A 15,120-nucleotide genomic window follows, 5' to 3' on the forward strand; every position below is an offset into this window, starting at 1 on the left:
AATAGTCATATTTCGTTTAAATAGTGTTTAAATAACTACATACAATCCCTTTTTGTCTAGGTTATCACAAAACCTCTTGACTATGGAATTTTTACATTCACACTATTAATCCTTGTTTGTCTCTTTCTTTGTATGATTTATACGATATATTCAATTATTTCTTCTGCCTTTAGTCCAATTATATAACTTAGTCGTATTTGCATTTATTTGTGATTATGTAATTAAATGCCAGAAGATGAAAATCTTGATGCGCGGCCTTCTTAGACCGTTAATGGAAAAAATGACTTTATACAAAGTATGTAGCTGACGAAATGGGTAATTTGATTTTAAATGATGCCGTCAAATTTTCGTATGAGCCATGATCAGGTAGATCATATTAAATATTCGTTGATTATCTGCTTACATTTGGACTCCGAATGTACCTTCATAGAAAACCAGTTGTACGGAACATCTGGCCAATACTAGTTTCACGTAATTTGCCGGTTCAAAGAGGGTCTTCAGTGAAAAGTATTCTAATCGAAGATTCGATAGAAAGTGTTTGAAGTTTGTTTAGTACTTTGATCTAGACGCCAGGACGATTAATTATGATCTTTAAATTAAATAAAGTTTATGTATTAAAAGCAAAATCACCGCTTTGATCAATGATAACCATGCTAAACAAGATAACACGCATATATTTGGAGTTTACCAGCAAATTTTACTTGAAATGGAATGAGTTTGCGATCGCCACTCCCTCCTTATAACCCTATCGTTATAATCTTGACTTGCTGATTTTTTAAATTTTTAATGAGTGAATTATTGGGAGATAAATCATAAGGGCAGATTTTTATTCTTTTCGATCCAAAACTTAGACAATAGATTTCACGTTTATATTTAAGTGTTATATTCCGTGGTCCGATTGACCTTCAGTTAATTAATCTTTATGTAAGGTATTAGTTGAAATGAAAAAGTTAGCGTCACGAGCGGGATTCGAACCCACGACCTTCGGCAAAATACGCCGCTGCTCTACCACTTGAGCTATCGTGACTTCGATCCACTTGGCCACTAACTTTCCATCTCAACCCCACCTTTTGAATTTTCCTTCCTTTTTGCCATTTTTGAAATGTCGTGTAATCAGGATTCGATTCTCGTCGACAAATGAAATGGCCACGGAGAGCTTTAGTGAAGATATACTTCGTTTTACTTATTAAATCCATTATATTTCGTGGTCCGCTTGATCAAATAAGTTCTTTCAATTAATTAATTGAAAGATATCTGTACAACGTTTTTCCAAAAGACTCGTACGGAGATGATTGATGCAAAGTGGAACATTTTATAAAGATCTTGCCAAGTGTAGGCACTGGCAAGACTAGAAGATGAAATGGAAGGAGCTTTTTGCCTCTCCCTGTTTATAGTCAGGACGTCGAGCGATGTGGCGACTTTGGTTTTTCATTGATAGAAGTTTTTTATAAGAATCTGAAATTAGGTTGCGGAAAATTTATCTCGCGGTTAAAGTGGCTGAAGATAATGGGCCATTTTTTATTTTTTCAATAAATGCATGGAAGAGTAAATATCAGGTTTGATATTAATTATTGAATAGAACTGTTTTAATGCTGAAAAACGGTAGAACGTAGTAATGATAACATACCAATAAATTGTAAAATGGAATTACCCCTTGTAAATAATTGACGAACACAATTTCGAAGTAAAAAACGTAAATTTAAAACGTGAAAAAATTAATTAATTTATAAAGTGATATATGACTTTTTAATGGGTGTGTATTAAAAGCACACAAACTTATGTTTGTCCTGGAAGAAAAGAGAAAAGAGCAAAGAGAAGAGAAGAGAGAGAGAGATAGATAGAGAGAGAGAGAGAGAGAGAGAGGAGAGAGAAAGGAGAGAGAGAGAGAGAGAGAGAGAGAGAGAGAGAAAGTGTGTGAGTGAAAGGGGAAGGCAGGAAAAGACAGAAAGGAGAAAAAGGGGAAGCTATCAATATAAAGATTATTTATTTCATTATCACAAAAAAATTGATTACCGTCTTTACTGTGTTGAGTCTTTATTTATAAATTTCTCCTTTTTCGTGTTTTCTACGCTTATCTTGCTCTTAATTTAATTTTTTTTATTGCTGTGAATTTGGTCCTAGTGGGTGGAACATTCGACAGGAAATTCAAGCATTCACTCACGAATGTTTGTTTCCGATGAGTTCATCGACACAAAAATCGATAATCCCATAATCGTTTAATCATGGAATTTCCTGAGTTTTATCTAGTCAGGATTTTTTATCCGGTTCAATTCAGAATAATCAGTGTGAAGGAAAGATTAATTAGTGAAACGATGGAAGAGACGATGGAATGGCCACGGAATTTTGATCAATTTTGTCTTCGGAATTAGTTTAAATAAAATGTCTCTTTGTGGAAATTATTGCAGATAAGTGTTTGAAGTTCGCCAGCCATGATATCTGACCTAATTGTCATCTGTATGAACTTCACCCATCCAAGAAAAAAATCTTTACTAGTTTTTTCTGTATTTTGTTAAGCGTCAACAATGATATGGACGATTTTTTCACTTGTTGATCAAACGTGCTACCCGGGCAAAGTTTGTCTTTCAAGGCCGACTAAGAACGGAACATAAATCCAGAAAGTTGGAACAAACAACAACAAACAACGTTTGTATAAACAGTAAGTAAAAAATCAAATTATTGATTTATATATCTTATCTAGTGGGTGTTTAATTTTCTGAAGACTTTAAACGCCGAGTGGAAAATTTTTAAACACTATAAAAAATCTTGGGTTTATCAAAACCTCCTCGTTTAACTCATTCTAGACATATACGATAATTATGTTTAAAAAACACCCCTAGTAAAACATAACTATCTTAGATAATATCTGAAAACTTCTAATTCAATATATATAATTCAATTATATGCCACCAGATGAAGTTTTTGGATTTTGTTTTTAAACTTTTGCGTGCTCACGGAGATCAATAAAACCCGCAATTTTGTAGATAATTATGAGCGAAAATAATGAGAAAACGTGAAATGAAGAATAACAATAAAATACTTATATAAATTAATTGTAGAAAACTGATAAATATGAAAGAATGAATGCTATCAAATCACTACCTACTGCTCAGAAAGGAAGTCGTGGGGGCATTCCACTAATGACACTTTATGGGATTTTAGGGATGGGTTCTATTGGACAAGGCCAGGGTGATGGGGGAGATTATTGTCGAACTTGGTAATCTTAATTTTGGGGAGTTAATTTTTGGATAAATGGGATTTTAAGGTCGTTTGGAGGGAGGTATTGGAGACATAATTGGGAGCATTTTTGGCTGATTTGAGGACTTTTGACAAAGGATTGGAGACTTTGGATATTGGAAGGTTTGGAAGGTTAAGCAGTTCCGCAGTTTTATACCTTACGGCATAATTGGGAGCATTTATGACTTGAGGACTTTTGACAAAGGATTGGAGACGTTGGATGTTGGAAGGTTTAGCAGTTCCGCACAGCTTTATACCTTAGGTTCAAATTTGTTGTAGCAGCGTTTTATAGATTGTAAGTTTGTTTTCCATCGATAGCTTGGATTGCCGTCCTGTTCGTAAGTTTGTAGAGCAGACCGTAGTGTCTGTTTAGGTCTTGAGGTCTTGTCGTTTCAGTCGTGCATGCTGATTCCTTGTCAAGCGCGAGTCTAGTTGGAACCTAATGAACGCAGTCGGATTTGAGGAAAGAAACATTACTGTAGTACAGTGTTAAACTTGCTTCGGAGTCTAAACGTGACATGGTCGCACTTGGCTTTATTTATCTTCCTTTTCCATTGTCCACATCAATCTGCTACATATGCAATACGTCTGTACAGATTTTCCGAAGCAACCGCAGCATGAGGGTTAGAGGACCGAGCAGGAGGTTAGTACCGCTGTGACTTCGGCAAGAGATGCAAGGAAGGTGGTAGGTTTAGTGTGAACATCTTCAGTTTAAAGGATATAGAGGAATGGTCTGAGCACACTGCCCTGCGGTACTCCCGCGGCCAGAGGACGGTATTCAGAGATATCTGATCATTATCGAACCCGACAGAACCGTTCTGTTAGATAAGAGCGGAGGATTAAATAAAGGGCGTTTGGAAGGATTCGCTTTAATTTGTGCAGGATACCCTAGTGCCACAGATGATTACATTTAAATGATATATTGTTTGGACTGTATATGATGACAAAAGTTCGAGTGAATTTGCAATTTTTCTTATTTAAGTACAATATCCTAAACGTATTTATTGTATGATGATCAGGTAAAATGGTTACATTACACTTATCACTTCGGTTTGCAACATAACAAATATTTATGAGCTAATTTTTTTTTTTTTGCTTTGTTTTGGAACATTCAGCAAGAGTACGGACCTATGAAATATCAAATTCCATTTTTTAACCTGACTTGAAATTCATAAAGCAATAAATAAATAACAAGTAACGAGAGAAATAAAGATTGATCGACACAATAAGTACTAAGAATAATAAAAAATTCGGTGCGAAAACAACAACAGCAAAGGATAACAACAACATAAATAAATAAAGGAGCAGACCTACCAAATAACGAATTACATTTTGACAAAACTAACAATTTGAAGACACAAACTAATAAATAAATAACAAGTAACAGATGCAATAATTAACTATCAACTAACTACAATAAATACTACAGATCAAACGCTCGGGAAGCTAATAGCCGTCCTTTGAGGAGGGGATCTCTGCCGGCTGCAGAAAGCCATCCCCGGGGAGGCTCTCGTCCACAGTTTTACACAATTTAAAAGGCTACTGTTCTTCATAAAACGGGTGTTTCAGGAGGATGTGGATAAAAACCATTTACAAAAGATGACGCATTGTCCTATGGAAAAGTCCACATCCCCCCACATCCCGGGTGCCCAGCGCGTTTAGAGAGCCCTACCCGAAGACAGCTCCGCATCCGGGCTGAACCCCAAGGGGATTGAACCGACCTCTACCTTAACGATTTCACGTTTACACGTTGATGCTACTATTTTGTAAGAAGGAATATATGACCTGGTATACGTCCACTCTGTTAAGAGCAAGTAGGCTCTCCCAGCTGACCGGTTTGTTGATTTATTTTATGTTGTACAGATTTTCAAGGAAGTCTATTCTGGTAGACTCGTATTCTAGACACTCTAAAATCAAATGCTTGATAGTTTCTGGTTAATCACAGGTGGCACAGTTTGGGGACGCTCTACGATTTATTTTGTGCAAATAAGCCCCGCAAATGTAGCAAATGATAAAAAATTGAATAAAATCTAACAAACAAATTATGTTTACAACAATTAACCATGTCAAGGTCCATTACTTCTACCAGAAGAACTGAAACGAATATTTACAAGAATGTACCAAATGTTTAAAGATTATTAGCAGAAGTAGCTTTTTCCAGGTGAGTACGAACCTGTAATGGAAATTAAATCTTTATAAAAATGCGTACATAACCATTTCTAGCACAGTTGGAACGTGTATTTTGTTGGTTTGTATTTTCCACTTGACTGGGTGATAACAAGTGATAATGGTTTTATTTGTTTAATTAAATAGTGGTTAAATATTTAATTTTATTTATGTCTGTATTGAAGAAGTTTCACGCTTATTCGCAATAGTTTTTCCCTGTCCCTGGTTTGATTTTTGTTAAGAATTGTTTTTGACAACTTAAAGAAGAAGTTCACTAGTTTTCGTGGTCCGCTTGACCAATTAATATCCATAATTAATTAGCATTGATTATATGATATTAATTAGTCAAGCGGACCAATAAAACTAGTGAATTTAATAGGAAGTATAACTTCACTAAAGCTCTCCGTGGTGATTTCATTTGTCGCCGAGAATCAAATAGATTACACGACATTTGAAAAATGGCAAAAAGGAGGGAAAATTCGAAAAGTGGGGGTTGAGATTGGAAGTTAGTGTCCGAGAGGATCGAAGTCACGATAGCTCAAGTGGTAGAGCAGCCGATGGTCGTGGGTTCCAATTCAGCTCGTGACGCTGACTTTTTTTTATCTCAACTACAGTTACAATTTATTAAAGAATAAGGTTAAACCTAATCATTCATAAACATTGAATTAAACGAATAAAATCTAACTGGCTACTAATTTCGATATATGTTAGTCATTTAAGGGAGATAATAAATATCAGCCAGATCGGTGATCAAATCGTTGACTATGTCTGAATATTATTATTATACGATCTGTTGTTTCCCTTATCATTTGCCATTGTTAGCTTCGCTAAGAAATGCAAAGGTTAAATTCCAAGCTGTAATTCCTACTCCTGGGAAAGGAAAAGCCTCGAAGAATTACACAGCCACACTTTGGAATCTGACAAAAATTCTAACGATGAGCTCTAGATAATAATGTCGGTAACACAATAGATCAATATTGCTTGTGGTGCGTAAGGTCATAAAGACTCCTTTAACCTTAACCTTCATGCTGCAGGCTCATCGTATATACGCACCCTACCTTACGGTAATATACAACAATAAATAACTATTTTTTTAATAATTTAAAATATTCTTTTTAGGACGCATCAGAGGATCTAAACTTTACAAGCCAGCTGTGAAGGTCAGAGCATTTCTGATTTTACCATGTTGTCAATTGTGTTGGCTCTGAATTATTATGCATTTCACATTCTTATGTTAACCTAACTGTGCAATAACGAACTATCTACTCTCATAAAAAATACATCAATGTCAAATCGATGGTATAAGGCTTTCCTTTATTTATATCAAAACTATTTTTTATAATATGAAAGGACATCGAAAATTGTGAAATTTAAATATCCTGGTAAGAGCTAAAATTTAATTTTATTTTCACACGTGTGTCCGGCGTGTTCAAGGTAAATCAGAAAAACCTGGAATAGATTCAAGGTGTTATGCAATTGTTATGCCCATATCTTTGAACCAACGACAAATCCTTGTATTTTTTGAGAAAAGGGAAAAGAAAACCCATTACAAACATCATATTCTGATCTTTCATAAAGATTGAGAACGTAAGATTTTATAGCTTATAATTCAAATAATCAAACACAATTAAAATATGATCATTTCATAAAAGTTATGATCAAATCAATAATTACTATCAATTTTTGTACTGTTGTTTATTACCAATATATTGCAACATAACAAGTATAAAAAAATTATAATAAAGTTTTTAAAATGATCGTATTATTTATTCACTTTGATTATTTAAATCTTAAGATATAAAAATTTGCGTGCTCATTGCAACACCCAGAACATAATGTTTGCGATGCGTTTTCTCCTTTTTTCGTTAAAAATAAAAGGATTTGTCGTTCGTTAAGTGCTATGATTCACAGATATGTGCATATCAATTGCATAACACCTTGAACCCATTCTAGGATTTTTCTGATCTACTTTGTACACGCTAGAAACACGTGTGAAAATAAAATTACACATTATCTCTTAAAAATACCACCCTTTTCGATATATTATAAAACATAAATAAAACATAAAATTGTAACATAATGTTATAAAAACAACCATGAATGAAATAGTTGAAAATCATCGTGTGATTCATAACAACCATTAACCGATCTTACCCTAACAATCTCTAAAAAATTATGCGCTTCTTAAACACTTATTTGTACGTTTTTTGATAAAAGAGTGGTGTATTTATTGTTCTATTTGTTAATATTTTGCATGGCCATGCTCTGACTACTTTGGTTTGGGACGTGTTCAATTTTGAAGAGGTTAGGTTAGGTTATTTAGGGTAGGTAGAGTTATGGTCAGGGGTTAGGGACGTTTGTTTCCGTGAAAGTATGCGAGTTTTTTACTTTTTTTAAATAATATTTGCATAAATAAGTAATATTATTAATATTAATGAAGGAATACACTTATTTGCAAAGTTGTCTTGTAAAATTGAAATCCTGCGCTTAAACAAGCCTTAAAAACGTTGGTTTTTCCTGGTATTTGAAAACAAATCTATATCTCTTTTGATAAGTATTATAATACAAGTAGAGATGTTTCTACATCACCCATCGTTACAAGAAATGCGCGGAGGTACTATAATAAACCCACTAACAGCAACCGGTGATCACATTTACTCACTTTATTTTCAGGCAAAGATGGAATAAAAACTTAAGTTCCTTTATGAGGCTTAACTGCTCAATGAACAGGGATAATTAATGGACAATCTGAAAGTAATACAATGTAAATTTTTCATAAAGTTCAAACGGTTCAAAAGTGGACTTTGTTGAAGATATAGATGTATTAGTGTAATATAAACACTGCGCCTTTAAGAGCTGTTGTATCCTCCCTTCTGTGTCTTTAGCACACCGGTGAGTCCTATTTCATCAGTGGTTCTTCTACGTAAGCATCATACTTTGTTAATAGGTGTATCGGTGTCTCCTCTGCCTCTTCAGAATCTGCACGTGCAGTCTGGTGTTATACCAATCTTTTTCAAATGTCCGTTTAGTTCGCAGTGTCCTGTTAAGGATCCTGTGGGTTAGAGGTTTTTTCATATTTCCTTTGATACATTCTATTACTTCTTTCTTTCCGAAATTTGTTAGGAGGTTCTTGGATTGTTGGTGTCCAATGAGTGAGTTCCATTGTTCCCTCTTTCTTCTTATCCTTCTGTCTGAGGTACTCATTGAAGACTTTGTTGAAAATAGTTTATCAATCAGGGAAAGCTTTCTATTATTTGAAACTATAGATCAATATACATTATGTACAGATAATTTTTTTAGTTGAGATAAAAAAGTCAATGTCACGAGCGGGATTCGAACCCACGACCTTCGGCTAGATACGCCGCTACTCTACCACCTGAGCTATCGTGACTTCGATCCACTCGGACACTAACTTCCCATCTCAACCCCACCTTTTGAATTTTCCCTCCTTTTCGCCATTTTTCAAAAGGTGGGGTTGAGATGGAAAGTTAGTGTCCGAGTGGATCGAAGTCACGATAGCTCAGGTGGTAGAGTATCGGCGTATTTAGCCGAAGATCGTGGGTTCGAATTCCGCTCGTGACATTGACTTTTTTATCTCAACTGAAAATCCTTAATTAATTGAAAGATATTAATTGGACCACGAAAACTAATGAATTGATTATGTACAAGTTGTACGTAAAAAAATCCCAAAAATATTACAGAACCTTCTTGAAGATGTCAGTACTATTTGAATTGCATTTCTTTAAATAAATATTAATTTAAAAATTAAACATTCAGCGTTTTAATTAAAACCCATTGAACATTGAATTCCATTCCGATAAAGTTATAAGAAGGAGCGATTTCTAAATAAGAAGGTGCATTCAACAAGCAATTTTTTGTAATTATTGCAATTGAGTGATATCAGCTATGTTAGTTTATGTCAATGTTAGCTATGTTCAACAAAGATTTAAATTGTTCGCTAATTACAAATAAATTAGACCGATTGGAATATCCTGATCGGCTTATTCTCGCTGGATCCTTCGATCAGCAGTGTTTCGCAGTTTGTGTCATAACTGATTGTTTTCGTTTGTTATACTTTTCTGTTTTAATTGACCGAGATTCCAAATTTTTAGGTATTTCACCAATATATTTATGTGAGGATTCGTCGTTTGATTGTACGTCACTGATTCGAACAATTATCCTTGTTATCTTTTCGACCAAACTATCTAATGAATTTATCCTTCGTCTTGATCATTTTATATCTTATTGTTCCATGTGTTACATCAGTCTCGTTTGTAGTCATTTTTCTTTCACTGCACCTTGAGTTATTTGTGTTGAGCGGGTACGAGTTCCAGCTACTTTTAGTATGTAATTTCTGGTATAAATTTCTGTATAATACAATTACTGGTTATTTGCATTCAGTTAATTTTCAGTTGCATTCAGTTCAATGCTGCGATTTGATGTTTCTCTTCCTATTGTTTATTTATGCATTGATTTATGTTCACAAATGAACGAGCATATCCATTATTACCTCGCTAATACAAATCTGAACTGAGTAAACAAGACCAGTTTTGTAGCTCGTTACATTTATTTTTGTGGTGATTGTGACCGTTAATCGATGATTATTCAGAGATCGTGAGATGCGGTCTGGTGTGATGTAGGTTTCAGAAAAACATTTTCTTTATCGTGCCAACGTTTCGATCTATATTGACATCTTCTTCAGGCACTCTCAACACGACACGCAAGAATGGCACAATTACACAGAAAACAAACACTTTGAGCTCTGAAGATGATCTCAGTATAGATCGAAACATTGGCACGATAAAGAAAATGTTTTTCTGAAACCTACATCACACCAGACCGCATCTCACGATCTCTGCATAATCAGTTATATTTATTGTTTAAATTAATTAAAGTTCTAATATCCCTATTTCATTTTTAATCAATACTTTTTCTCTTTTTTTACGATATATTATTTTGCGATTTTTGCTTCGCCTTTGAACACGCGTTGTACGTGACAAGGTAAAATGGCCATCCTGATCTCAAAACTTGGTCCTTTGCCACTGAAGCACGATTTTAAAATAGAAAGAAGCCAAGGACTCTGAATGGTAGTTCACACTGGGGCCAAAAGTTTTTCAACAAAGTATATCAAAAAGACCATATTTTCTTTACATGGGTGAAAGGAAGAGCCGTGTCTTCACAAAATTCTGAAGAGGACGGATAAGTCACACAGACTCTTTATCACGGTGTTTTCATAATATTAATCTTTTCATGACGAATGTCGTTAATTAAATCGCAACTCTCCTCGCCCTTGAAGTTGGTTGTGAACGTTGTACGGTAAAATCTGCGAGTTCTTGCAAAGTAATTTGTTACACAGTCTTGCCTAAAGTTTTAAATTAAATGGTTTGTTATAGCTGCTGCTCATTTATTTCTTTTTTTCTGGAATAAAAGTAAGAATCGTCTTTTCCACATGTGACTGGTCAAAGACCTGCATAGAAATTACTTCCCCAATGAGATAAGCATGAGAGAAGTAAATATATATTCAAAACTTAACAATTAACTAATTGTAAGTTATATTTCTCCAAATATTCAATGTGTTGTATAGTTTTCCATGGTTTTAAACATTGACGATTAACGTCTTATTTTTGTTTGTTGAAAATTTTAAAAACCGAAGGATAATTCAAAATAAATCAGTTTCAATTCAATTACTTTTCCTTGATGGCTCGGATTCGTAAATTATATGAGATAAAATATCCTAATGAATACTACTCTTTTAAAATAATGTTTTAAACATTAAGTAAAGTTAGTTAGAGAACAAAGAACGTTACTTCAATAACGCTTTTCTCAACTTGGTCTTCATGCTCAGGAATTTTGGTTTAAAATTTAACAACCTATACATTGACTTCTGTTTCAAAAATAATTTTTTTATATATTACCAACTCCACGATTCATATCTTTTTATATCATATCTTTTTTTTATTGGCCTTATGATCTTGCATATTAGCCATAGTACGAATTCTTGTGTGTTCAATTTGGGGGTTATCGGGAAAAAAGGGCCAGTGGCGACGGTGGGAATCGAACCCACGACCGCGGCGTGAGAGTCTCTCATGCTAACCACTCGGCTACCGCGGTCCCCCATATCTTGTCTATTGATAGGTTGAAAAATTCCAAGATCTCCGTGGTTGAAAATTTTTATTCAATTTAGTAAATTACTGGCGTTTCGGAACATCAGAAACTAAACATACAGAAATCTCATGGTATAATTCACAATCTTAAGTTACACCCATCAGTAATTTCCAATTTTTTAAATAAAAGTATTTATAAAAGGGGCGGAAATATAATACATATGTATCATTGGCATAGTCCAGGTATAAATACTTTATTTAAAAAATTGGAAATTGCTGATGGGTGTGCCTTAAGGTTGTGAATTATACCATGAGATTTCTCTATGTTTAGTTTCTGATGATGGGCCTGCAGTCCGAAACGTCAATATAATTTACTAAATTAAAGTTTTCAACCACGGAGATCTTGGAATTTTTCAACCTATCAATAGAAAATAATTTTTTACTAAACGCTCTACTAGGTTGACAATGATTTCTGTCTCACTTATTTAAATTTATAAAACTTGTTATAAATTGTTTGTCATTTATTTTGAATTTTATAAGCGTAGAGAATTATCATGTAAGATCTTACCAATGGATAACATTAAACTTCATATTTTTGTTTGTATTTTAAATGCAGATAGTACTTACGGATATGGATTTATTACTCTTTATATTTTTTTAACAGATTATCATAAAGATCTTACTTATGGATAAGTTTTCCAAATATACTTACTTTCGGTAGGCATAAACAGAAATTAACCTATAACGTCTTTCCTCTTGATAGATATTTCATAAACTTTTAATTTCGAATTTGTTTAAGCAGAGATTTTTTTTTAACGAGGGTTCGCAACAGCAGAGGTATTATCGGTATGTGTAAGTATGCAGGGCCGCTGGATTCGAACTCGGGACCTTTACCTTGCAGTGATGAGCGCCGTGTCAACGCCTAAACAGTTGCGGCCACCGACGCCCCCCATTGATTATTCTTTTATCATTTATATTAATCCATATAGTAGTCATAATTGACCGTATTAATTAAAATTTATCCATTATATTTCTTATTTTTGGTTTTCATAAACAGAGATTAATCTGAAAAATGCACATACATTTCTTGCTTTTGGTTTTCAAACCAAAATTATTCTATAAGATATCTCCTGTGCATAAGTATTGAGTAAAAGTTGTACTTTCGAATTGTATAAAAAGTGATTAACCTGAAAAACAAACTTTTGGTTTTCATAAACATAAACTATCCTTTAAGCTCTGGCTAAGTGTTCCTTACTTATTTACTGAATGTTGTAATATTCTGAAAATTTATATAATAGAATATGGATATTTTCTGTGAAATCTCGTACTTAAATTATCAGGGATTTCCTAGATGAATATAATGCAAACCATTTTATATTAATGTTTAATTATTTAGAGATCGTGAGATGCGGTCTGATGTGATGTGGGTTTAGAAAAACATTTTTTTTGACGTGCCAACGTTTCGATCTATATTGAGATCATTTTCAGTATATTCAGATTCATTTTCAGGGCTCAGTAGTGACTAACTTGACTAACACTCTCAACACGACACACACTGAAAACACACTTTGAGCCCTGAAGATGATCTCAATAAAGATCGAAACGTTGTCACCATAAAGAAAATGTTTTTATAAATCCACATCACACCAGACCCCATCCACGATCTCTAAATAATCGATAACTATCGGTCTCTAAACTTCACACATTAATGTTCAAATTGTATTTGGAAATACGTAATTAGAAATTAAATTTTGTACTTTATGTGGCAAGTTGAAAATTTTGTGGCCTTTGCTATGAAAACGACCAAGTTCAGAACATGACTTAAGTGATTTTTTTCAGGTATCCTTTGCGCTTCTATTATTGGATAAAAAAATGAGTTTGCATTAAGGAAATGACTTTACTATAAATGAGATTTAAAAAAAAGGTTTGTGTTGGAGGAAGTGATCGTAAACCGACCTCGAGAAGAAATTCGGACAGGTGCCGTTCTCTCTTCCTAGAGTTGTCGGAGCTAACTACCTTGACCACCATCAATCAAATTATCCGATTCCTTCAAATGCTCCCCACTTTTGCCAATTTGCTTTTGCAATTTCCCGGCATCCGATCTCGAGTGGGACACACTTGATTTTAATACGATCTCCTACGGAATCGAGGCTTAGTCCGTGGAGGAAAGTCGCCCCTACCATCGCCAGGCGGGGAAGCAATGGTCAACTTTTTTGTGACCCAGTGTTCGTAGGCGCCGACAGACCTGCCAAAACCCTTCACACGTCTATGCGTGCACCCTTCTCGTTCCAGTCGCCGCTAGATTTCCGACGCGCAGCTTCTCGCCATCGCTTCAATCAGGCAAAATGAGGAACGCGAACCTGATCAACTTCGGATCACAGTTTTCCCTCAGTGAGTAGATCATGAATTAATTACCCATACATAAATTTTTTCCCTTTCGCGGAAGAATTCACCCTTTAATAACTAAGACGAAAATAAGGCTAATTACAAACTACTATATCCCAACATCTCAGGTTTAGTGATATAAAAAAGAATCACCAAAAATTTTTGTATATCAAAACTTTGACTTAAAATTGTTTTTTTTTCTCTAGTGTCCCACATGTGAGAATTTAGCTTACTTAAAATAAATGAACATATAAACAAATTTCCCATGCGGTCTATTCTTCTCAGCTTCTTAGCTCTGTATATATCAACCACCTTTTATAGTTCACTAGGATCAACAATAAATACAAAACAGAGAAATGTTATAAATGTGATAATAAATTTTGGAGGGAAATCGTAACTTTTTTCGGGGGAGGTTTTCGACTGTTAGATCACTTGTTAGAAATTAATTTTCCACTTTCTGACCCCCACAAATGAAACTCGCAAAGATTAAATCTCGAACTTTAAAATAAAAACAGCGTTTCTACATATTTCATAATATTTTAACTGTAAATTCATCAGACATTTTTGGATTAACTGTGAATTGTAGATTATTTTTAAATTGGGCTGGTTTAACTGTTGATGTACCGATTAGTTTAAACGAATCGTTCGTTTTTTGACCCGGAACTAAAATATTGGAAAAATAAGAAAAAATGTTGAAAAAATTGAATGAAATTTTTTTACACTATGTAGTATTTAGTGACCGTACTTAATGATTATTTAAAGATTGCATCTCACAATCTGTAAATAATCATTTTTACAATAAAAAAACACTTTCTCAACTTTTTAGCTGTTTTTAAAACATCAATCACTAAAGTTTCGTATTAGAATTAACTGAACATTTTAAACATAAAAGTAAATTTCAAGCCTTTTAAGTCATTTAAACTATTATGAACTAAACATTCAAAATCAATATATCACCAATTTTGTCTGTTATTTTCAACTGTTAAAACATTTGTTTCGATTAGTTTTAAAGTTTTGGATATAAGTTTTGGGGCGTCGGTGGCCGCAAGGTTTAGTCTTTGACACGACGCTCGTCACTGTAAGGTAAAGTCCCGGGTTCGAATCCGGCGGCCCTGCATTCGAACCCGACATACTTACAAATGGGCTTTTTTTCAAAAACACCGGCACCCTGAGGGTTTATATGACCTCTGCTGTTGAGAATCCTCGTAAAAAAAAAAAAAATTTGGATCCC

At 34.1% G+C, this 15,120-nt stretch overlaps 2 long non-coding RNA genes across 2 annotated transcripts; both read left to right on the top strand.

Moving 5' to 3' along the window:
* Window positions 1-6,150: 6,150 nt before the first annotated feature.
* Window positions 6,151-6,702, top strand: LOC112126974. The gene is made up of 2 exons (XR_002910329.1): window positions 6,151-6,464; window positions 6,520-6,702. It is a non-coding gene; the product is annotated as an uncharacterized LOC112126974 (long non-coding RNA).
* A 2,892-nt stretch (window positions 6,703-9,594) lies between these two features.
* LOC112126975 lies at window positions 9,595-12,335 on the top strand. Its single transcript, XR_002910330.1, has 3 exons — window positions 9,595-9,743; window positions 12,169-12,221; window positions 12,307-12,335. It is a non-coding gene; the product is annotated as an uncharacterized LOC112126975 (long non-coding RNA).
* The last annotated feature ends 2,785 nt before the right edge of the window (window positions 12,336-15,120 follow it).

This window comes from Cimex lectularius, unplaced genomic scaffold (genome assembly GCF_000648675.2).
Source record: "Cimex lectularius strain Harlan isolate CLEC.00 unplaced genomic scaffold, Clec_2.1 scaffold52, whole genome shotgun sequence".
NCBI classification, from domain to species: Eukaryota; Metazoa; Arthropoda; class Insecta; order Hemiptera; family Cimicidae; genus Cimex; species Cimex lectularius.